Source organism: Pempheris klunzingeri, chromosome 20, assembly GCF_042242105.1.
Source record: "Pempheris klunzingeri isolate RE-2024b chromosome 20, fPemKlu1.hap1, whole genome shotgun sequence".
In the NCBI taxonomy this organism is placed as follows: Eukaryota; Metazoa; Chordata; class Actinopteri; order Acropomatiformes; family Pempheridae; genus Pempheris; species Pempheris klunzingeri.
The window spans coordinates 13,600,235-13,626,139 of NC_092031.1; the positions used below are offsets into that span (position 1 = coordinate 13,600,235).

Here is a 25,905-nt window from a genome sequence, read left to right on the forward strand (position 1 = left end):
TAGCTTTACGGCAAATTACATTAAGCCACAGTTCAGTGAGCCCTAATGCTTTGAAAGTAACAAAAATCGACGGAGAGGGATAAACTTTTTTTGATATTGCCCAGACTTTCTCCCGGCGAGGCCTCCTTTATATCTCCTCCCTGCCGCTGAGCGGGAAAAGAATGGGTTAAACCTGTCTGCGGCCCACATCTGGGAATCATTTGAAACATTCCACAAGGCTTACCACATGTTTTCAGATGGACTAAATCCTGCGAAAGGCTCGGCTGTCAGAGGTTTGAAAAATCATCTTTTTTTTTTTTTTTTGCCAGGAGGGGAAAAAATGAGAAAGAGAAAATTAAACTGTATAATGGCTTTTCTCTCTTGCAGGTGAGATTAGGTAGGGATGTGGGTGGGTTTGCACGGGTGTCCCTTGTGTGTGGCAGCGGCTGTGGTGGTAGTAGTATGTGTGTGTGGTGGAAATGCACGTTTCTGTGTCGTCTTGGATGTTGGTGGCATGTTATTCGAATGTGTTCTGAGTGAAAGCTGCTTCTTAGCAGCCATTTGCAGTTCAAAGGAGGCTTTGGGGCTCGGCTAACTGTTTCCATGCGGCTGATACGATCTCATCTGCTCTCTCTTTTTTTTCCCCCCTTGCTCATTTCGTCTCAATACTTCACAACCTAGCGCCATAAAGGGAACCGATGCAAAAGTTTTGTAGCTTTTCACCATGTCCAGACATCAGACACAGTTACAGACAAGGGTGGCACATTCAGCTACCGTCAGGCTACCATCTGAGCATTAAAACTGTGTGATATCTCCTTCTGTTGGAGTATCTGTAAAGGCTCTCTTATAAGGCCCACTCATGTAGCCCTCAGCCACGCCATGAAGTGCTTCCTACTTGACTATTTCAGCGGCACACTCTTCTATGGATGACAAGCTAATAAAGGAGAGTCACAGAGTGATGAATGGTTGGCTGCTGGGAGTTTCAAACAAATACGTGGTTTTAAGAAGGCAGCAGGCTGGATGAATTATAAGTCAAGGGACTCTGCGAATGGTGATTGACCACCAAGCATCGGCAGCTTCATGGTTCTCTCTCTTACACCAGGACTCAGATACCCCCGAAATGTATACCAAGAAAGGCTGGTAGACTGCTGGCCTTTTCTTATGTCAGGACCCTGGCCTCTCACGTTGCCCCAGTGCGTTAGACGCCCCACTGTAATTGTCTGCTGACATTTGGGGAACTGGAAATGTTTCTCTTGGGTGTGGGTGACACCGTCTGCAGAGGAGGGGCCCCCTGCCACCCTCTCTTTTTCTCTGTGAGCCAGGCCGTGACATGTGGTATGTGGCCCCATGCAGGGGGTGAAAGCATTGATCAGACAGGCTAATGTTACCACACTTTGGAAATAGCGCTGGACTTTCACACTGGACAGCAAATAGGTACCCGGTGTTTAGAGGCAGAAACTGAACACCTGCTAGGGAGCTCACCAGGTGCCTTGTAAAATGAAACACGAGAGAGACGCTCCACTACAGACCTGTAACAATCACCATCTACAGGGACTATTTCATGCTATGGTTTTCATATGAAGGAATAACAGGATTAAGGCAGCTCTGTGAGGCTACTGTGAACGTTTGATGTGCCTCTGAGAGCATCTCAGAGTTTGTCTCTATCAAGTAATTCAGTGATTGTCAGTCTGTTGTTCTGCAGACCTCTTACAGGAATGAGCACATTTTGGAAAATTGATTTATTTGCTGTTTGCAGAAAGTTCGATGTCTGTACACCAAATATGAAGCTACAGCCAGCAGCTTAGCTTAGCACAGGATAAACACTGGAAACAGGGAGAAAGGGCTGGTGCAGCTCTGTCCAAAGGTAATAAAAACTGGAGAATCAAGAGACTGCTCTTGGCCAAGGAAACACATAATAACACTTTTAAAACTGTCATTTTTACACTTACATTTTTGTACATAGTAAACAAGCAAGCTATATAACATATAATGCAAATTAGTTTGTCAATGAGTTAAATGTTTCCAATCTTTATCCTATGCTATTAGCCATGGCTTCATATTTCCTGTATAGAAATGAGTGGTGTCAGTCTCTCAGCATGAAGGCAAATATGTCAAACTATTCCTTTAAAACAGGGGTGTCCAAACTACGGCCCGGAAATTCTAAAAATGTATTGTACTACGGCCCACACATGAAACCTGCGCTGGACTGTATTGTACTTCTTAGTCTCACCGCTAGGGGGAGTAACTGTCTTGAATGAAGTAGCTTCTGTATAAAATGAGTAATAGAAGAAGAAATTTGCTACAGGTGACCCAAAATGGCGGAATTAAGGAAACATAAGTGAGCAAGTGAGTGTAGAAAGTTTCAGACGCGGTGTGCGATGAGAGCACAGCTAATAACTAATGACGATCACTTTTGCATTACGGAGGAGCTGCTTGATGTTAGCAGTCTAAAGAGCACCACGACGGGTGAGGATGTTTCTGAAGCTGTGCCAGATGCAGTTGGCATGATGGGACTTAAATGGGACGAGCTGTGTGGAGGGACTACGGATGGAGCTCCAGCTGGGACAGGCGAGCGCAAAGGACTGGCCTCTATGGTGTCTGCTGAGGGGCAAGAAAGTGGAGGTAAGGCTGTTGATTGACCACCAGGGCTCTAGCACAGACTATTTCAAGCTTCCCTCTCTGATGCTGATGCTGATGCTAATGCTAATGCTGATGCTGTGGGGGGGCTGCTCTACTATTCTCATGTGTGCTGGCTAAGTCGTGGCGCTGTGCTGCAGCGGTTTTATTCCCTGAGATCAGAAATCGACCAGTTTTGAAGAGAGAAGGACCTCTTCATGAGCTCAGTGACCCTCTCTGGTTGGCATTTTTAGTGGATCTCACTGATCATCTCAACACACTGAACAAGAGCCTACAAGGCAAAGACCAGCTTGTACCACAGCTAATAAATGAAAGCCCACTAATGGAAAGGCTGTTTTTTTTCTTGAATCATATTCAGTTATCAAGCAGAATTTACCTACATTTGATTGATTTTGCCAACTTTAATCCACTAGAGGTGAGGCGATATACATCACCTCTAGTGGATTAAAGTTAGCAATATAGCTCATTTCTAGTGAGTGGCCCAGCCCTTTGTTTGTTTTTCTGTACATGGCCCTCAGTGAAAAAAGTTTGGACACCCCATCATCACAGGTTGGATATATTTATGGGCTGTGACCACTTCAACCAAAAAGTGATCCCCCCCCCCCCATATTTCCCCTACTTTTTAGAAGTGGTCAAATGAACCAACAATTCATACTGAAAAAGCTTACATTAGAGGAAAGCCTGGAAGAAAAAGCAGATTTTTTTGTAGTCCACATAGTGTTTGTTTTCCTATCCTGTTAATCACGTTCAGACCCCCTTAAATGCCCCACTGGGTGGTCTCAACTTGATTTTCAGCTTGGAAACCACTAAAGTAATGGATCTAGCTATCCCAGTTTGTTCTACTAACCAAAAGCATAGTCTGACATTCTTTATGCACACTGTACTTAATCCTTCACGTCAATGTCGAGCTTGTCTGTCACTTTTAATCGCTCCTTGAAACTCTTGAAAGAAGGGAAGGCAGCATTAGAAATCTTGGATCTTCCAAGCATGTCCAAATTGTGATTTCCTGCCTCTGTATAGTAGCCAGACACCAAGCTCACGCATGTGCCTGACAAGCTGCTGCGTCAAGCCTGGCATTCTGAAGGTTTGCTTGCATACAGGCATGTTATGTAAAGCATTAAATGGAACATGTATCACATGGGGTTTTGCTATGCTTGACATGTCAGTACAGTGCACTGTACAGCGCATGCTGAAATGCAGTCTATATCCAAATCTCAGACTAGAGGGGAGCTCTACTAGACTGGAAAGCCATTAAGATTCAACTCCAGTAACTTCCAGTGTAAACCTGGCTACAAGTGGAGGATGCAGCTGGGCTAAGGAGACCCCAGAGGCCTTACTATCCAACCGAGAGATATGTAGAGGAAACACAAAACTACACAATACAAATCCCCACACTGCAGTTAAGTGAACAAGGGCGAGCATATCCAGTCTACATGAACACGTGCTATACATACGCATGCTGGGTCCCCATTCCACCTGTCAGAAGACAGTGAAATAAGATGGTTCCATCTCTTCAACCACTCTGTTATGACAGCAGCTACTTCCAGCACTACACATTTTTAGCATTTCATGACTCCCTCAGTCCATGGTTACTCGCATGCCTGTGTGTCCCATGTCACAACCCCCCCCCCCTCCTCAAGCACTGCATTCCTCACTTGTGTGGTGATGTGTGACAACTGACACAGCTTAGTGCCACTCACAGCTTTTGTATAAGAAAGCCTTAAAGGCAGCAAGGGGAACAAGGAGGATACTGTCGCTGGCACTCTCTCTGTGGCAGTGTCATCGCTCCCAGGAAAAAAAAAGATGAAGAGCAACAGAGAAGGTAACGTAGAGCCAAAGGATGTCAGTTGCTGTCTTGTGGTCTTTTGTCCAATCATGGGGGACAAGGGGTTTCACATCTACCTCCTGTCACAAAACTTTGCTCTCTGGGGTGGAAAGCTATTGAGTGCAGCAGTCATATCTGAGGGACGGGAGAGAAGCTGTGCTTTCCCCTGACACACAACTCCTTCGCACGCAAACACGCTCACAGATGCGTGCACCTACTGCTGTATGCACACCTATGCAAACACACATGAGCACACTTGAGTTTACAGGGAAACATTAAACCTGCAAACAACAGCTATTATAATTACTGATCAGTCTATTTTGGATTAACCAATTATTTACATAGTCTATAAAAAAATACCTATCACAAGCTTCAGTTGATATCTACAAAAAAATCAACTGCCTTTTGTCTGATTTGTGGTGAACAATCTAAAGTTTTCACTTCACAAAATAAAATTAAAGTGAGAATTATTCATATTTTTGAAGCCGTGAACGATTGATCATCAAATTGGTACCCATTAATTTACACCGCAATGTTGAAGAAATGTGCAGGTCAGGACTGACACCCTTATCGCTAGTTTTATAGCTTACATTACACTGAGCTTTCTTTGTTCATTTTTATTTTAAATTCTAATGAGCTATGTGCAATATCATATTAATTGTATCAGCCGCTATTTTTTCGCACGCAGGCACAATTAAAGACTTGCACAGAGTTATGACATTCATCACAAAAAAAAGTAAAAACATAAAGATGTGCACATTAGCCTTCTACTCATATGTAGGTTACAGAAACATTTCAAATCCAGCTAAAATGTGTAGTATTAAAGTAAAATGCAGAGTCAGTGAGCAAAAAGAGCTGCAGCTCTTCCTGTGGTCCGACGGAGAATCCCTCTGAGTGGTAGAATTAACAGAAGAAGCTGACGACCCAAATGCAGTGTGACAAAAGGGCACAGTGCGATCTGTGATGGAAGATATTTTAGAGCCTTTAATGGTGCTCTCAGCAGGACTGGGAGGCGTAGTCACGCAACGGAGGAAAGGCCAAATTGTTTAAAATTTCATACAAATGATACATATTTGAATAAAATATGAAAAATCTCCTGCTTCTTTGGTGCCCCATAGGGATGATATGGAGTTGCATTTTAATCCAGAGCATGACAAAAAAAAAGCCCTATATGGAAAACTAGATTTTCTATCAGATGTTTATGTAAAGCCTCATAATGAGAGACGTAGTTTGAGAGTGAAGCTACTATTACAACAGTGTGAAACATTTAGCATGTTAGTTCTGTTATTTTGAAATGTATTTCAGTGTAATGAATCCATAACTGGTATGGTTGTGTTCCTAAATTCAAAATGTCTTTATTTTCCTTGCAAAAGTTAAAGAATTCTTCAACCATGTTTTGCCCACACATTTTGAGAAGATTGCACAAAATTAGTATAACATTTCATTTGGTTTCCTGCATGCTATGTTGCAAACTTGCACTGCTTTTGAAATATCAAAAGTTACATAATCACACATTCACAGGAGGCCCCACTGACTTCAACCTAACATTAAAGGTTAAGTAGGTCTTTTGCAACTCTCTTTTGGCTGCAGACCGAGGCTACAAAGGGCTGTTTTTACGCATCTCTGAGAAGCATAGGGGAGCTACACGTTGAAAACACACTCTCTTGTTGCCTCCCATCACTGGAGCAGAGCACGGAGCAGCACATCTGGAGGGAGCAGGACATCCACTTTTTGAGGACTGGCCCCTAGAAAAGGAAAAGAGGCGGGGTCAGAGCTGGTGTTGGGTTTCACAGCCAGAGAACGTGAGTGCAATGGTTGCCTGTGCGTAAGCCGTGCCAAACTTGCCTGCTCTCTGAACGCGGCGCGCCGTCTCGTACCCACGGCTCGCGGAGAGGCGGGAGGGGGTGGGGGGGCGAGTGTCACTCAGGACTCGTGAGAGCCACCGTTTGCAGATTTGAGAGGCGGCAGGAAACTTTGAAAAGAGTGACACCGCGGAGAAACACAGCTGCGCGGCTGAAACTTCCACCAGCAGCCCGTGGGGACCGGAGGGAGGAGGAGGAGTCAACAGGTCCCAGGTAAAAAACCATCTTGTCACTGACAGCTTGTCAACATTTGGACTGCGTGGTCTCAGCCTCTGTCGGAGCTGAACCCCATTAAACTGCCTCACCTGGAGGCTCCTCAATGCGTCATGCCCGGCTACGGTGCGACAGCTTTTGGACGCCGGTCTTTGCCAGGAAGCGACTTGAATAACCGAAGGTCCGAAACTCCTGTCAAGTTGCCAATTCGCGGCTCCAGAGGCGTCGAAGAGAAACTAAAATCGTGTAGGTCCGAGCGACGCTGTACTCGGCGGCTACGACGCCTGTCAGAGCAGCTAGCATGCGAAGCTAAGGCTCCTGTGCTCCTCGGTGTAGCTTGTTAAAGACGCAGCGTTATCTGACAGTTTTCCTGGAGCCAATTAGCAGCAGCCAACCTGACAGCCAAGTAGCTTTGCGCTTCAGAAAAGTGCCGATATGTGGTGTAAAATAAAAAAAAAAACAACAAACACGCAACGCTGAGCTCAGTCCTCTCCGACAGGAGCTCGTTTGTTTGGTGTTTTTTTTTTTTTGCAACGTCAGGACAACGGAATGTGCAGAAATATGTATTTTCTGACATCGTGCATTGGTGAATTTTGGTGGGCTTTGGCTTGGTCGTGGGCTGCTTTGGGCTTGAGGTGAACTTTGCTCGAGTGCAGAGTATACTTGACTGTTGATAGCGATCATATCAGGAGCCTACTTCCTCTCCACGGTGTGTGTGTGTGGAAATGGATGAACAGGCACAGCTCACACAGGGGCAGCCTGCATTCTTTTGATGTGCTCTAATACTGAGCTGGAAACTTGATGACCCAAAACACACACACACACACACACACACACACACACACACACACATGCATGCATTCTGCTGTCATTACACAAAATGAAGCCTTAAAGTACCACTTCAAGCTGACAGATAATGCCCCTAATTCTTCTACACCCCTGATTAACTCCTGTCAAGATAATGTGCCAATTTGAGGTTCTGAATTTGAGGTTTCTGGATCTCTGCAAATTAAATGTCACGACTGTGCTATAACACTTGCGTTACATACCCTGCAGCGTTGTAAAACCGCAGATTACGGTGCTTATTACCCTCCACTTATGGCTGTAACAAGTACTTTCTACATGCTTCCTTTGATTTGAGTAATCAGCGCACTTTATGCATTTGGCACAGCATGGTTTGTTGACTGATACTCTATAATACTACAGATTTATGACTCCACTTCTGTGATATTGGCTGCAGACATGGCAGTGTAGGCTGATTTTTGTGGGGTGGGGCGGGCAGAAGAAGATGCCCTTTGTTGTGGCGACCTGTGACATTCAGAGCAAGATGCATTTGAGTCACACGGTGGGAAATCTGGCTCGTCAGAGGGTTTTCCCACCCTGTCACCTGGCCCCTGGTGTGATTCACAATTAAATATTGTGCCATAAACATAATTGGCAAGGCTTGGGCTAAGTGCGAGATTGTCTACCTGCTCACTAACCCTTCCCATATGATAATCTTGATAACAATCCTGAAAATAACCTTTAGATCTTTGTTATAGCTGTTTTAATCTGCTGTCCTGTCTGATCCCATATCACGCCCATCACTGAATTCTAAAAATATACTTCCTGTCTTAATGGTAGCAGTGAGGTTATCTGAAAGGTATGATGTTGGCGCTCGTAAGTAAATCTCATATTAACACTTGAGATCTAACATGAGAACGTGAGAAAGGTTTGGGAAATTGTGTCCTCAAATCATTGTTGACAGCAGCTCTAGTCGCATGTTTTTCTCAGACTGCCTCCTCCTCGTTGAGCGTTAATGAAAACTTTGGATTGTTATTGCAACAATGTATTTAAAATGAATAACCTGGAAATTAACCGTGCGTTTAGGTTAGATTACACTGACTTTCTTTGGTGGAAATTTGTCTTTCTTTTGGTTTCTACCAAAGTACAGAAAAAGTACGTTCAGTGCGCTTAACACACACAATAATCACAGTAGTGCAAATGGGCAGATAGCAGCAAGTCAGTTATATAAATAGTGAAATAGAGGAAATCTTATAGAATAAATCCACTGCAGAGTATTGAAAATGCAGCGTGTGTGTGTGTGTGTGTGTGACGAAGCACAAACCGAGAGGTTATGGTGATACTGTCAACCTTCTCTGTCAAGCGTCAACGGGAAGTCGGTTCTCTCCTCGTGTGAACAGTGCCAGTTGAAGGCCTCGCACACCTCAATTTCACATGGCACTAAATGTGTCATCATCGTTGCAGCAGCGGCACACTCACTCTGTCCCGTTACATCCCCCACCCCCTCACCATGTCCCTCTTCTTCCTCTGCAGATTGTAAAGTCAAGTGTGAATAACACTGTAAAGGAAATTTTTAGCTCCTGTTTGCTCTTTGAGAACAACGTAGTAGTGAGTCATGGGCTCCTATTTTGGTCAGCATTATTTTTCACATTTGATGACTTTTTTTTTGCTCACTGTGGAACAATTTACCAGAGGAGAGATGATGAGTTATCAAAAGTTGATTGGATTTTAAGAGATTTCTGTGCTGGTTTTGGCCATTGCTTTTAATCATACTATATATTTTGTTAACTTTTCTGTGGTATAAAACTAGCATCAACTTTGTGTGTTGTGAATTAAGTTTGTTAAATTTTGAGTGTTGCGTGGCAAGTTAGAAAGTTGGTGCAGTGTGTTGTTCCATCCTCTCATGGTGCTCATCCATTCATAGAGCTCAGTAGGTCACCATATCGTTGAAACATACAGATCATTTTGCTCACAGTCACAAGTTAACATCCTTCGCAAATAACACACTAACCACTAGCAGTGGGAGGGGAAAATGCAGATCAAGCAAAAGTGAAGAGGAAATATTTTGAGACAAGAATTTGGAGATGTACTGTTGGCTGACCCAGCGCTCCTTATAAAAGCCCTCGGTGTGTGGTGTGTGTTAAGTTTGGTTTCGTCTGTAGTGGTCCACACACAGCCTCTCCATAGCAGCCTTCTCCCCTTTTGTTGACAAGCCAGGCTGACGCACGAGGCTGTGGCTGTGCAGCACAAACTCATCAGGCACTGACAGATGAGACACGCTCGCCACAATGGCAGGGCACCCTGGAGATGTCACCCAGCACTTTCCTTACGGTAAACACCTCTACCCAGTCCTACCCACACACTGTCACATTCTAACTGCCAGTAGCGATGTCTCTGGAGTAGGAAGTAGTTGAAGTGAAAAAAAAACGCACTGCAGAATTAGAGTTTCATTCACTTTAAATAGGAAAAACCAATGAAGTTAGCCTTTTAGAATTTGTTTTAATGTCTACCATGCATGTGTTGGTTTGCCAGTTTCCCGATGTTGCCATTAAGAATAATTCAGTTTGTCAGCGAGTAACATCTTTGGCCTAATATAGAAACAGTTACCTCTACAAATGGAGTCCAGTGGAACCAAGCACTGTAGCTTTGCACTAATAAAACCAGCCTTGACCTAAATGAAACAGGCCCAGACTCTGTCAGAATAAGTAGAAATAAATTGGGATATTACAGTGGTTTGGCTGTGGTGCCCAATGACGTAGCCATTGCCTTAGGGAATGGGGCGAGTGTGGGAAAAGCAGGAGAGAAGAAGGGTGGGAGCCGATACCATGAGAGTATAGCCGAGTGGGATTTTTTGGAGGGGGAGTTCTGGAGCCGCTCTGATGTTGGGATGTGGGAGCTGCGCTCACATCGGCCGGCGGCAGTTAGACAGGCCTGCTTTTGCATACTGATTCTCTCTCCGCAGCTCTCCACATAGCTCCCTGGACTGCCCGGCCTTGGCAGCCTCGTAAGGGTTAAACACCCCCCCTCTGTTTCACGCCGCCTCCCTTTATTCCCCTTTTTATGGCTTTGATGGTATTAAATAATCTTTACGTGTCAGAGTGCACAGCTCCCAGTGTTCATGTCAGGAAAGCGAGAGACCAATTAGGTCAGAGTGGTAGAATAACTTGGTTTCATCCCAGCCTTAAAGCGGCAGGGTACCCCACTTCAACTTGCTCTTTATATTCACCTCAAACCCTCAGAGTGAGATTTTCAAAGAGGTCCAAGGCCAGTGGGGTTATCAAAGCACTCAGAGAGAGAACTTTGTATCTCTCTGTTGTATAGTCTCATGATAAAACGTCCCAGAATGGATCATCGGTGATATTTTAAGTACCTCACTATGTTAATTTGCCTGAAGAATCAGGCCACGTTTGTCTCCTTTTTTCCTAATGAGGCTAAGCTAAAGACCCATATAACCTATTATCCTGGTTATTGATTTGGAATGTGTTTCAAGCTACAGATTGTTGTGGTAGACCTTGAAATCATTGATATATTTGTCTGCCGAGCTGTGCTGCCTTTTATTTTTAGATAAACAGATCCTCAAGACACCCACAAAACAATACTAAATTAAAATCCTTGTGTTTCTGTTTGACATGGTCTCACATGATCTGCCTTGTAAAGTTTCCCATGGCCCGTTGTCCCATGTTTGAAATTGCATTTCGACCATTTGGCATGAGAATGTTTTGGCCTATGTCACACTCTTTCATTGCCCTCGTCACAGGGTTTCATACTATTTTCCACACTCATTTTGTACCTTGGCTTTTTACGAAAGTGTCTCTGCCCAGTCGGACAGTCCCCCAGCGTGACGGCTGACATTTCGAGTGAAAGAGACCTATTGTTGGTTCTTAATCCCCCTCCACCCTCCTCTCCATAAAACAATGGTATCAATTGCTTCCACTGAGTACATCCACAGCTCAGAGTGAGAGACAGACTGGCCGAGCCTGTTAGAGAGGCTGCCAGCCATCCCACCAGGCAGCCAGGCCGACCTCGTCACTCCCAGCGATAGCTCTGTGGTGCCCAGAGATTCCTCTTCAGCCATCTGCGCTAACATTACCTCTGTAGCATGAGAACTTTGATCGTGGCTGCACTGCCACCTCATAAATGCACAAATAATGGCTTGTGTATGTATTTATTTTCCCGGGGAGACGGTGCTGCAGACCGGTGGCTTCAACACACCCCCATCCCCCACCTTCTTAATGACCGGTCATTCTATTTTCCTTCATTTTCCCCAGGACACTGCCATTAACTTTGACAGATGATATGTTCTTTCACTGAAACAGTGATCCTGAGCGCACTGTCACTGGAAATTGGATTCGCACACCCACCCCCTTTTTTGCTGCTTGCCTTTTCTCCATCCCTCCTTCTCTGTCCGTCCTCCTTTTTCCTGTTGCTCTCTCTCAGTCTGCACTGAGGGACATGCCGTTAATATTCCTTTTAGAGCTGCACTGTACAGCTGAGCTGCCAAGTTAACCCTCTGCTGCCATGACTCAGACAGCTTGCCAGATAGCCGGTGTCACTTACACAGATGTCTGCCCAGCCAATCTGTCCTTAAGTGCTCCTTGATAATACCAGCACGGCCCTGTGCCAAGTGTGTGTCTGCAGTCAGTTATGACATAGTAGTGATTTTTGGTTGGTTGTCAAACAAACAGGACCTTCCACTTTCATATTCATTTTGTTGACATTGGTACAATTTTAGTCTTAATCTTTTTTTTATTTTTTTATTATATGTATATGAATCCGCTCATTATTTTTCCAATTAGTCTAATATTTGTTTAGTTTATCAAAATTACTGAAAAAATAAATAATTAAATTACTGAAAATGCCCATCACAGCATCCCAGAGTCCGAGGTGATGTCTTCAAATGTCTTGTTTTGTTCTGACCAACAATTCAAAACAGAGAAGAGCTCAAAATATTACTTATCAGTTGGACTAATTAAGACACTTGGCAGCTCCTGTGTCATTCCCATTACACATGAGTGCCCTGTGCAGCAGCCATGTTCACTTTGAAAGCATTACACAAACCAAAACATCTTAACACTGATTTCACTGGAACAAATCCTCTCTATTGTGCCTTCTGTGTGGGTGTATGTGGCAGTTGACAGTGTATTACCCAGCTGCTAGGGTTGCAGCTGCCTGCACATTAGCTCGAGTTGCTGGGCCACATTTATCAGTGTGAAGTGAACACAACGCTGGAGAGATAATGGCCCTGAACAAAGATGATACCACTCTTGCTGCTGCTAGCTCGAACAGCTAGTTGGTCATGAGTGGCTCAGCTCATAGCATCGTTATCATGCTGCTATGCTGCCTTGGCTTGTGCCTGCTAAGTCTGTGTAGCTAGTGAGCCGCTGCTCCCTGTTCTATCTCCATGGGCTGTCGTCACTGAGCAGAAGAGCCATCGCACCCAATCATTGTCATGTTGAAATGTTGCTGTTCAAAGCCTGACAGGACTCTTGTTTTTGCAGCAGGAGGAGCGGAAAACAAGCCAAAAATAACCCCAAAACAGGGCAGTAGAAGGTGATTACAGGCCAATTACATTTACTTTTGTGAAGGTTTATACAGCACTAATTAATCTTCCATGTCTTTTTCCTATAAAAACTAAATAAAAGTTTGTTGTGCCGGTAATTTAGACATAAATAATCTGCAGGGACCCTGCATCTATTTGTAAGGAAAGTATCTGTGAAATGCACCCAGCAAACTAGGCCTCAGCCCGCAGATGTTTGTCTGCGAGAAGGCACAAGTCGTTGATGTAAATGATACTCATTCAGACAGTGAGACTGTGAGAGACTATCAATAACGGTGGATCCTTTGATTGGTTCTGTACTTCATTTCGTGTCAACATAATTTCCATTTTTCTTGCCTTTTTGTGTCGCAGTAATAATTCTGTAACATGGCGCACCAGGCAGCATATGGCTGCCATTTATGATCAACAGCCTCTGTAAAGAGGTGACTGGAATATGCAAATGTCTGCATGCTAATGGAACAGTAATGTAATGAAGTACGTTGTAGATGGCCAATAATGTGCTCTGGTTATTGAGTGTTGATGGTTTCTTCTCAGCCAGCCTTTGTTGTTCACAAGCTGCAGCTTTCTTGTTTGTTCTTCATGGCACATGTACACACCATCACCCAAAGCAAATGCGCACACGTGCGCCCACAAACACACACACACACACACACACACACACACACACTCATGCTCACACAGACTTAGATACGTGAACATAGCAGTCTTATTGATTCACGGCATTGGTTGAAAAGCATATTGATAAATACCTGGAGTACTCGCCCATTGAAATTGTGAAACTAAATTGGGCAGAACTGAGACAGATGCGGCGCAGTAAATTAAACAAGCAATCTTCTCTGTTGGGTGACAGCACAATGGTGATTAGGGTTTCATGTGAGCTGCCCTACATTATTTATGGCTGTGCTGTGGGCTGCCTGCAGTTGAATAAACCCACAGTCCATTGACTGGGCACATTACGGGAGGCCGTCTCGTAGCGAGGGGGGGGAGTTAAAAATGGCTTTATTTCCTCTCGAGGAGGTCCATTTTCATCTAAATGAAGGTGGAAGCCCCAAGCGTGTTGTTTCCAGGCCCTGCGTGTGTGAAATGTGTTGACTGTGTTCCAGGAGGCTTCTCAGCGCCGCTCTGCTCCGTGTTCCAGGGTGATTTCTGCAGAACCTCTCATTTGTACACATCAACCACTCCTAGTTTTCTTGGTCACTGCCTTCTCAACTTGGTGCCCACTGCCAATGCACAATCTGGCTGCTTTTTGTCCACAGGGATGTTTGAACTAAGGTGTCATTTGATATTTATTATCTGATTCTTTTTTGTAATTTCCAACATAATAAGATATGCTGAATCACTTGGCTTTAAGACAACACAGACTGCATCACTGCTTTCCCAGTTGAGAGTTTGTTTGGTAACCATGGAGGAAAAAAGTGTATTTCTTATGACAGGAACTTGAACCAGAGATTGAAGTTCAAATTCAGAACTTCAGAGGTGCTTGCAAAAACAGGCAAAAGCTTTGTTTGTCAATGCTGTTTGGAAATATTAATTAAGTAGTATCCTTTATTTGTCCTTACTGCCTTACAATTCACTCGCTTGCAGTGTAATTCCGTGTGTTGAAGAACAGCTTCCATCATATCATATCACACTCCTATAACTTTCACCAGCAAAAAAAAGCCGATAGTGTCACATCGTTATATTCTAGTGTTTAAAGGAGTGCAATGGATTATGATAAACACAGGATCGGAAAGAGATTGAGTTTTATATAATCCATTAAAAAATGCCTTGATGGCCTCAATCCCCGTCCTGCAGATCAGCCTGGGACACACCTATGATTTTTATTGCAACAAAAAAATCAAAGACAAAATGGATGAGGCTACATGTGGACATCCTGTTGGAAAACCTCTGCATCAATGCACCTATAACTGTGAAACCTATTAGTGTAATATTGATTAAAATGAAATGAGTAATGAATTTACTCACAGATATTAGTTTCTTTGTTAGTTTTAAATAATATCCATAGAGTGGGGAGGGGGGCAAGAGGTTGTTGTTGTGCTTGTTGATTAAAAAAAACTAAACCAAAAAAACCAGACCCACACGATCAAGAGTATTAAATACTTGTTAAAGAACAGAAGGAAGCTTATCTTGAGTGGTTTGTGCTTCCTTCAGATACATTTCTAGTTGCTAGGGGGGCTGAACAATTAATCAAATTCAAACACACATCGTGATGTAATAGAATGAAAATTTGGCAAAACGGCAAAAGCAACAACAAAAATAAAAAAAAATGTTTTTTGGATTTAGACAAGGACCCACTTGAGTCAGGTATTGTGCAGAGCTTTCCCTGCTACTGTCACTCCCGTACAGGGCAACACTACAAATCTGTTACGGCATTTAAAAAGGCATCACAAGGGCTAAAAGCCAGTGTGTCAAGTAGGCCGACAACCACCCGGCAGGGATCGCTGACCAAAATGTTCAAGAGCATAACTCCTTATGAACAAGATTCAAAAGAGCAGATTTACCCAGGCGATAGCAGGGTTCATAGCGTAAGATCCAAAGGCCCTCGGTTTACACATTACATTCTTACAACAACGCCTTGAGATGTCTAAATATTTTCGGTAGAGCGGTAGAGGTAGTCAGTGCGCACTTTGGTTTGTGTGATTTGTTCCAGTAATCTAACTGACTGGAGATGAGTAAGATTCATATTTATTTTATGATATTTGAATCAGTGTTCACACCGGGTCTCTGGTGTGTTTGGGGAGGGAGGGGTTGTTCTTTTTCGACACTTTAGTTTGTGTGATTTCTTACTGAAACTGACTGCAGATCAGTGAGATTCATATTTATTTTTCATGCATTAATGTTCTCACTGGGCCTGTTCTGCAGGGCTTTGTTGTTCTTTTTTTCAGATTTTATCAAAAGGTTAAGTCACTGAATCACAATATTGGTCTAAATAATTGCGACTTGATTGTTTTTTCATGTGGTTCAGGCCTAGAAACTGGGTCCCTGTTGCAAACTCTGGCCTACTATGTCAACAGAGGGATTTCTGCCACAATCAAGGGATGATTGATGACTTGACTCAAAGATGGCATTATTCATCCCCATGAACAGAGATATTAAAGACAGCTGAGGTTCTTTTTCTGTAGAAGGCATATACAAACTCATCCTTTAAAGGCCCTAACAAGCATGTAATATTTACAGTGACGCTTTCATCAGAGCCCAGCAACATATTTATAAAGTGGGATTAATCATTGGTGTGTGAGGTCAATGAAGAAGCTACAGAACATTAGATTTTGCCCCTGGTGTCTGTTGAAAACCAGCTGTGCCACTGCAAATGTGGAGTAGCGGTGTAATGAGCTATCATTGCATATCACAAAAGCACAGGTGTAGTTAATAACATAAAAAATGGCTGCATCCCATTTTAGTTTTACCAGTCCCGGAGTCGGGTATTGTGCATTATGGCTCACTGAGATGGCTTACTGTGACACTTAAATTGAACTGCGCCATTGTTATAATGTTATTAGTAACACCAGGGCTTTTCCTGCTACCACAGTTTAAAATGTTGTCTGTGAAAGAATTCTGTTCAGACCTTTGTGCTCTCTCCTGTCTCCTCTGTGAATCCACGCTGTCCACGAATTGCTCCCAGCACGGAGGCGGCTGATGTGTTTCAGCCGCGAACACGGACAGTGGTGGAAGTAAGAATGTGAAAAATGAGGAGAAAAGAGTTTGCAGAGCATTTGGACCTCTGCCTATTGTTACACCTATGCACATGTGAAAAGGCTGCACTCTTCCCTTTTGGCTTAGCCCAGTTCAGGAGTTCCTTAAGTATCAGTGTGTTTGGCTCAGTTTTAATCAGTTATATCTCCGTTTAACAAACAAATAGAGTTACAGTAGTGATAATAAAATGCCTACTTAATGTTTTCTTTGTTCAGCTCGTAGCGTTATTGTTGGTCATTTGCTTTTTGAGTGACAAATTGAAAACAGATGTGCGTTGTTTCATCATCTGAGCACTATCAAGTCATTGAAGGATGGGTAAAATTGTTTTAGATGCAAATCTTTGAAAGCTGATGTGTTCAAATGTGCTTACATCTGAATTTAGATATCAAATACAATGATATGTATTTTTTTTGTTTGTTGCTGTACAGTCTTGTGTGTCTTTGTTTTAGTGTTCCCTACAGCAGTGTGGACTGCCAGGGCAGCAGCTCCTCTTAAGCTGCGTAAAGAGGCCTCATTGTCAGATTCTATTTCAGATAGTTGTAAAAATGTGGTGATTCGGACACCTTCTGTACAAATAAATTGCTTTTCACTGCAGTTAAACTGTCTGAACGCTTGAGTGCTTTGCGTGATTTGGAGAAAGAGAGTCTTGGAAGCTCGTGTTTGCAACTGAAAACCGCGTTGGAGGTGTGGGATATGTAAATGGCATACCATCTCTAATTTGTGTTTTGTTTGTGCATTTCACTTCTAGTAGAATCATTGTGTATTTTCTGCCCATGCACAAGTTATGAAATGGCTAACAAGAAGGCTATGTTTGTTTTATTTCTGAAATTAACTGTCATCTCCCCGTTGATGGATGTCTGTTGCGTGAGTGTGTCCTAATTGTCCTCCTCACAACCGCGCGTTTTCATTCTCAGTTGGCCTCTAGCCCAGGATACCCACTCGAGCTGTGGTCCACTTGTCCAGAGCATCAAAACAGTGCAAAGCTGCCGTGCTTCTTCAGAGAGGCACTGTCGGGCAGTCCCCTGGGGGTGGGGCGTTCTCTGATATATCTGTGCCAAATCTGGTCTATGCTCTCAATTGCTTCTTTGTCATTTCCACCATGTGAATGTCAGTGTGGCTGAGCTGCGGCTCCATGGATTCCCTGTGTTCAGATACCTTGCATGGCTTTCATCAGGAATTAGACAGCGCTGCTCGCCTCCCCCTCAACCACAACCGCAGCCCCTGCAACCTCCGACCATTGTTTTCCTATCAAATGAAACTTATTTTAGAGCCACTCTCATGAAGCATGAAATACACACTTTTATATAGGCATTGGCAGGTATTTAAACGTCTTATCTGAACCAGGCTGTGCTCATTAAATCGTCCAAATGATGTAACGTTTCACTGCTGCTGCTATTTGCCAGCATGGCATGTTTTTCCACTTAGGAATTCCAATATTTGTCTCTGTCATAAACACAGGGCATCTGGTTGCCACTAGTGGGCCCAGCCTTCACTTGGACTTTGACATCGCAATGTGGCTGAATTCTTTGGAGAGAAGCTGCCTGGCTTCTCGTTTAGCAGCTTGTGTAGGTATGATAAATGTTACTAATCACCTATTGACCCCGAGAGGTCAAGCCTCTGCCCTGTTGCCCATCACCCTCCTCCTTGCCGCTGTCTTCTCTCTGCCTCGGTTCCCTGTGGATAGTCTTTATCTCTCTCAGGGAATAGTTTTTCTCTCCAACACTACTTGTCCACCAACAGATATCAGGCAAAGCAACTATGCACTTCCCTTGTTTGCAGTCAAGTGTGAGATTTTTTCCCCTCCAGATTTATCTTTTAAATAAAATGTTATTCGGCCTTGTGGCCTCTGAAATACATTTATGTTGTGAATGTGATTAGATACAGTGTGCCGGAACAGATATGCTTTCCTCCTCATGCTCGCAGCTTTAGTTTTGACCTTTGCACTTCTAATATCACAGCCAGTTTTTAGGACCTTACTGTGAAGAGATAAGTTAACAGAGGAAAGTGTGAGATTATCAAGGAAATAATCTTCTAGAAGAAATGAATTTAGTTGAAATACAAAGGGCAGGGGCCTATAAATGTGTACACACACACACTATCTATGCAGGGCTTTCTGTTTAGCTTTTTTTTCCACTGGCAGTGTGAAGAATTGCTGAGGAGCTTTTGTATTTTTGAAAATCCACCTGATAATGTTGGTTGCTGGCTCCGTGCCTGAGCTGGTTGGATTTAAAAGACAAAAAAGAAAGAAAGAAAAAACTCTGTCTCCAGTGCCCAGCCCAGTGTTACACGCTTTACACACCCAACACAGTGGCCCAGATTTTCTACAGTCCCCCTGTGAAACAGCTCTTCTTTTTGGAGCCTTTAGAAGTGGAACGCAAAAGCCATTTTCAAGGGGGAACCCTCAGAGTTGAAGAGTGCAGCACAGGTATGAAAAACACTGCTGGCAACAAAATAATGGCTGATGCCAAGTTTTCTGGGTTCACAGATAGGCCTTTACACCATCCTCTTCCTCCCCCTTCCTCATGTTCCACATGAGACTGATTGAGCCATTTCGTATTGCTAAGCTGCGTGAAGAGTCCTACTTTTATAATGAAAGAATACTGCTAAATCAAGGCTTGACAAATCTACTTTCTCCATGTCCCCATATTGAGGGTTGGCGGATTAGGCTCTAATTTTAGTGCCACTTATCTCTTCAGCTGCTTTTAAGAATTAGTTCCAAATAACAAAAAAGTGTGCAAAATGTGAAGGGTTTTGGGGGTTGGATGGGAGGGTGGTGGGAGTTGGGTATTGTCAGTGAAGCAAGGCTGTAAAAAAGAGATTGTCTAGTGGCAGCGAGGGCCTTTGCATGAGAGTTCAAATTTACATACAAATCTCCAGAAAAACAGTATTTGTGGCGGTTAGGCAGAGGGCAGTTGTTAAACGGCAATCTTTGAGGAATTTTTCAATCGCCATTGCTCCCACCGCACCGTGTCTCAAGTGGCTTCATGAGATCATAAAGCTTGATGAAGTTTTCAAACAACCAATGTATCAACCTTTTTCTCTCTTGTTCAGTTTTTCAGGAACTGGAAGTTTACAGAAATGTGTGAGCATTTGTGATTGAAGCTGAATGTGTGATGAATGAACAGTTGGTCAGAAAGCTGCTGCGTGTTTGTTTCAGCGGCCTAGTTTCTAGTTGACTTAGTGCAAGTCAGCAGTAAGTTCATCTTGTCTAAACAAAATAACTTTTCTGAGCCTACTCTAATGTCACCAAGACCCGGTAGTTCAGACCTTTCCGTCTCGCGTGTATTTGGCTAGTGTGGCATGTCATCAATACTAAACAACCATCAATACCCCACTGGAGGCAGTTGCATTTAAAACAATGGAGGACACAGCGTTGGTGTGCATTCAGCACTTTTGAATAGTCGTCAGCTTATTGATTCTCCTTCAAGGTCGGCAGCAATTCCTCTCTGCCCTGTCTTTTCTGTTTGTGACAGCAGAGGGCAAATGCGTGTTAAAAAACTTGCAGTTCAATTGAGTTGGGAGGGGAGACCCATAAAATAACCCACCATGGCAGTTTCCACTCAGATTTGCTTCTCTTGGAGAGGAGCGGCCCTCTTCGTTGCGGGCAGTGTTTGGGTGTGATTATGTAATCCATCAGGGTATTACCATAAAGGAGGGGGAGGGGGGCCCTGTCGAGGGGGTTGGAAGGTAATAGTGGTGCTGCTGATGATCATCGTCTAGCAACTGCCCAAGGGCAGGAATGTTTTGTGCGCCGATGTGTCCGACAGGTGGCTAGGAGACGCTAATTGATTAATGATCAGGGTGATATATGAGCCCCCGCGGCCAGCCCAAACATAAAGGCTCAGAGCACCGGTGTCGCCCTAAATCATTTCCAACCAGGCCAGTAAACCCAAAACAGTATCCTCATTAGCATATGAAAGACCAATAGCGAGGGGGACTGTGCCTTCCAAGCGCTTTGTAGACCGTCTATTGTCAACATCCTGAGTCTGAATTAACAGGGTAGCATTTTATTCCAGATGAGTAATGACAACAAAGATGGTTTTATGATTAAGGGTCACTCAGCACTAATGAAAGATTAACATCACACAGTCTAAGCCTTTGATATTGTTTGGGTTTTCCCCCCTTTTTCTGCTTGAGCATGACTTGGACTAAAGTAACACTCACCTAGATGATTGTATACATAAAATAACTACTGCCTACCACGCTGTATGGAATTGCTGTTATTCATTTACAGCAAAAAATATTTGTTTAAACTCAAAGTTGAATGAATGTGTTTTCATTATGTGTTATAGTAACTATAATTCCATATACGTGAGGTGAGATAATTTACACGGATCAGGGAACTGATATATTTTCCATTCAAGCAGTGTCATATTCTTCTTGAATGATTGAACATTAGTGGAATTCACCTGCCCCCAGATAACCATATTTTGCTCTTGGTGTTCCATATAACGCTGTCCTTGTCAGTGGGTTAGTCTCTCTCAGTTGTTCTCTCTCTGTTTCTGTCTCTCTGAATCTCACTCTCTGCTGCTTCCTCTCTGACTCTCCCTCTCGCTCTCTCCAGTTATTTACCATTCCACAGGGGGCCTTGCGTGACCCTCTTCATTGTTTTGTTTGGATGACTCTGAAGGACAATGGCAGTCTGGAGCCTTGGCCGGCACTCAGCGTGTGTGAATCTGCATCTTTCCATTGGGAGTGCTGTCCTCCGATGTCAAGAGAGGTTATGTGATCTATGTGTGACTGAAGGGGGTTTCCACCACTGAGAGTCAGAGCCTGAAGGAGAGGGCTTTATATTGTGTGAGTGCGTGTGTGCGCGCACACAGCCGGTGGAATTTTATAGAGCCAAGCGAGTTAAAACAACACATTGTGTCTGTTTCAATGTGAGCTCATGACTCTCGCCGCAGGGCTGCCATTCCCAAGTAACCTCGCACTTGGAGACTGCTGGTCGTACCCGCAATCAGTTTTTTACACATTGGTACTAAGCTGCTGCTGTCACAACCAGCAAGTGAACGTCCCAGAGCCGATCAGTTATTTCACTTGAGAGTTGGGCCGCCTACCATCAGACCCTTTTAACCATCAGCACACGAGCGACCCAAATCCCAGTCCCAGGTGCTGATGCAAGGCCATACGTCAAGGATCGGGTGACCCTGCCGTTTTATCGTTTCAGGCTCTCCGCTTGGTGAGACTGTGGGTCCCTGAGCAATCGAGGCCTTCTAGGTACGGTAAATTGGGTTCCATTTTAAAAGCAGATGGACTTGTCTGGCAGGGCTCCAGCAGTAAGGGCCTCTTCTTCTGTGTGTGTGTGTGTGTGTGTGTGAGAGAGAGCGAGAGAGAAAGGTGTGTGTCTGCAGTTAGTTGCTTTCACCCATCAGCAAGGATAATGACGTGATTACCCTAGGCTACTCCTGTCCACTCTCATCAGTGTATAGGCTCCAGGCTCACACATGCATACCCACACACACTTTTACACACGCACATACTCACACACACGTACGGTACACGTGCATAAACTCTGTCCTCATTTCATCCTACCTGTTCTTTTATCTAAATTAGGCTGTTCTTGGTTTAGTGGACTGAAAACTCACCATTCGGACACCATTCGAGTCCACAAACAGGACGTGAAATGAGGAGTCAGAGGAGGCATTCAGGGCCTGGGCACAGGTCAGCTGATTGGCTGTTTGTCAGGTTGGAATAGATACCAGAGGGTGCAGCACAGAGCCAGAGTCTTACACATTAAAGTGTTGTTTGCTGGAGCAATAAGCAGCATCTCATTACCAAGATCATATCATAGGCTAGTTAGCTTATAGCTAAATGCTACATTAGGTTGAGACACAATGGAGTGGACTGAATGGAGGTATAGTTTTATAGTTTTATAGTTTTAAAGCCAGAATTCATTTCTGAAATTAGTATTATTATACATATTTCAAATCCCATTTAAAGGCAAAACAATCACTGAATTGGCTTTTAGTGCGTAACTGCAATAAACAGAAAGTTTGAATGATCCAGAAATATTAGAGCATATTGAAGCAATGTTTATTTGCTGTTCTGTTATTCACACTCACACACTTGGAGACACTGTAATAAAGAGCCATTCATGCCAGTGTGAAAAGAACAGTAGCCACACACATTTGTGAATCTTGTCATGTTCAATTTCTACTTAATGTTGTCTATTGACTTTATCAACAAGATGTTCATTCAAATCTGTAGAACCTTTTGAGGCTGCTCATGAATAGGAAGGACAACCATACCTCACAATACAATGTAACATTTGTTCCACCATTATCATGGCTGTCAGGAAAGCTCTGTCCTAATGTAACTTGCTGCTCTCTTGAATACAGAAACACTGTGACAAGTGCATAGTGACGTGAAATAAACAGACTACAGTTTTAAATGTTATTGTTTTCTCTTTAACGAGCTTTTGGAAATCCCTGGCCTGGTCCACAGGTCTACATTTTACTGGAGCTGGACAGATCCTGTAGCCAGGATATGCTAAAAAGAGATCTGTTTTCTCCTCAAAGAGAAAGACAGGATGAATTCACATCTTCTGAGTATTATTCAATATATTTAAGTAAATATTATTCACCATGATTGTGCTGTTTGGCATTTCTCATGATTTCATGAAATCCAACAAAGTGCCTTTTAACATTTGCAAACCACCATTCTGTCATTTTCGTCAAAGAGTTTTTGGCACAGTTGCTACAAAACATTTTCCATGCTTTCTGACGCACAAATGTGGCGTTTATCAGAAATACTAAGTGCCCTGTGGCTCTTTAAATTTAGATCTGTGTTTAGACATATTGGTAAATACTCCTAATTAACAACATGGGTAAACAAAATGGCATTGTTCACACACTCGCTCTGAACCAGTGTCAATAGATCCATGTCTGCAGCAGTCATTCATCTGTACAGCATAGGCTTAGCTGTCTTTCTATGAAGAGATGACACACCACTTTATATTTGTCTCTGTCTTGGCAATGAAGGCGCCTCTGTGTCCCTATTTGTGCATCAGGCTGAGGGGATTTCTAGGCCGCCACCTGATTCACATTGCTGTAATTGAGTTGTGGCCATAAGCACTACTGTGCCTGCCTAGGCCCTAGGTAATTCACACACCACAAAAGCACTGTTTTACTCCACTTTTCACATGATGTCTGGGGCACAATTGTAGTGAGTGAGAAAGTCCAATCTTTTGGAAAAGGGCGGAGAGATTACAGGGAGTATGAGAGTGAAGGAAGGAAAAAGAGTGTAAGAGTTCTTGTAGTGAAGCAGCTCTGTGCCAGAGAGGCTAGGGAGTCACTGAGTCTGCAGCACGTGGATAAGGACCACAAAGCTGTTGGTTTCAAATATCTTTCTCTCTCTTTCTTCCTCTCTTCTCAGAGCTTAGGAGCTGCAATCGATTCAAGGGGAGATTTCCTTGGCCAAGGACAGGGAGATTGACGTTTTTGGGGTAAGCCCGAATTTGTCGCTCCTGTCAACTCTGGGTAATTGGACTTGCCCACACTCCATACTTGTGTCTGTGGACCAAATACCATTTTGCTCTCCATACAATAGCATTGTTCCTCGTCATGTGACTGCCATATTGGTTTTGTTGCTGCAGTGCCTGTGTAGTTCATGAGTAGCTTTGTCTGTTTTCCCCCGTCATATCTTATGCGTTTCACGGCAAAGGTCACTGTTTTATGTACAGCTGATTTTCAACCTGTGGAATTTTCACACACATACACAGACACACTCTGTTTGTACTGTTTAGAGGAGGCACTCTGTCTTGTGGCCTGCATGCCGCCAGTGGTAGGATCAAGTCTAATCCTGGGTCTGTTGCATCAGAGTTGGAGCTGGCAGCAGGGAGATTTGCTCTGTCATGTTCAAGCGACAAAGACCAAACAAAAACAGCCATTCATCATTAGGAACTGCCTTGAAGAATTTGGACCATCACTCTGTGAATATATACTGATTTATTGGGCTTGATTCATCTTCCTTGTGTCAGCTGCAAAAAATTGTGGTAGCAGAAAGAATAGTAATGCACTATTTATTTTAGTCTTTTCCTTTTATTTCATGTTGCTTTGACAGAATGTTGCCACAATAATGACTGGCAGGACGGAGCTGAAAAGGTTGGCAAATTCCTCTCAGCCAATCACAGTCCATGGGAATGTGGCTTAGTTTGTCCTGTCCTGTGCCATTTGGTCTTCTCCTGCATGCACAAACTTGTGGTTTCCTTTCCTGTCCTGCCCTGTCATGTCTTGTCTTGTCCCATCCTGTCCAGTCCTTTCCATCCCTTCCTGGCCCAGGGGAAAGGTGATCTCCTCCCTCAGACGAACACCTTCCCCCATAAAGGCCAAGCAAAAGCAAATAGAGTGGTGTGTGCAATAAGATGCCAGCCAAGAAGAATGCAGACTCCCTCTGCAAATCGCCTCCGTCATTGGATGCCCACACCAGAGAGGATGAATGCTTTTGCGCACAAACATGTATTCACACCCACAGAGGACATCCATGTGTGGTAACTGGGTATGACAAGTGGCTTGGCAGACATTTCACTCTTAGCAACCATGGACAAGATGTGATGGACAAGACTAAAGCTGGCACTTTGATCTTATATGCCTGCAGCTCTGAGTTCCTTGTCTTTCCTCACCTTTTGATTTGTTTTCATGGGGAAAGTTATCCCACTCTGTTGCGTTCACTTTTGTGAGGTTAGAAACTGGCACAGGCAGCCAGAAAAACATGTAGGAATTAAAGTAGGTCAGTTTTTGATTCAGTTTGGCTCTCCTGTTAGTTGTTTAGAGGGCATAAAACCTTAGTCACTTCATCTGTTCATGATGAAACATCACACTTTCTGGAAATCATGTAATTGTTCCATTAGCCGCTTCATTTATTCAAAGCTGTTTTATTTTGTAAACTGGCAGAAGGTACATACAGTACTTGTATGCAGTCATTTTCCAGTTGTTCTTGCTCTCTTTCTCAGTCTCTATCTCTGAGTTAGCAGGTTTGGGGTTTTCATCTCCACATAAAGTGGTATTTAACCCTCCATTACTCGTCATAATTTAGTTCCAGTCTTATACATGGGTTGGAAAGCAGCCCCGGCAGTTGATGTGGAACACATGCCTTTAATGATTCACACTCTGTGTGCGGTAGGTCGGTGGTGGCTACAGAACCCGCTGCCTCTCCCTCTGTCTAGAATGAGACTCCTGTGTTTTTTTTTTCAGTTTTGTGTTTTTTCTTCTCCACTCCACACATGGAAACTTCAGGAAAGTTGAAATGTGTTGTTTATGCACAGTTTTGCCCCTGTTATAGCTCTTGTTATTCTCTTTTAAAGCTAGAAGAGCTGAATAATCAGCTCTCGACACCTTTTGTTGTTTAGCCAGACTTGG

General features: G+C 43.6%; 1 protein-coding gene across 4 annotated transcripts in view; it reads left to right on the forward strand.

Moving 5' to 3' along the window:
* Positions 1 to 6,481: 6,481 nt before the first annotated feature.
* The window catches only part of raraa (retinoic acid receptor, alpha a), a 136,775-nt gene continuing 117,351 nt past the window's right edge, over positions 6,482 to 25,905 (forward strand). The window contains exon 1 of one of the 4 annotated variants that reach the window (XM_070851339.1): positions 6,482 to 6,509. The gene's annotated coding sequence lies outside the window, so the exon portion shown is untranslated. Of the gene's footprint in view, positions 6,510 to 23,929; positions 23,994 to 25,905 lie in introns of those variants that run through there. The other 3 variants (XM_070851336.1, XM_070851337.1, XM_070851340.1) reach the window with 3 other exon arrangements.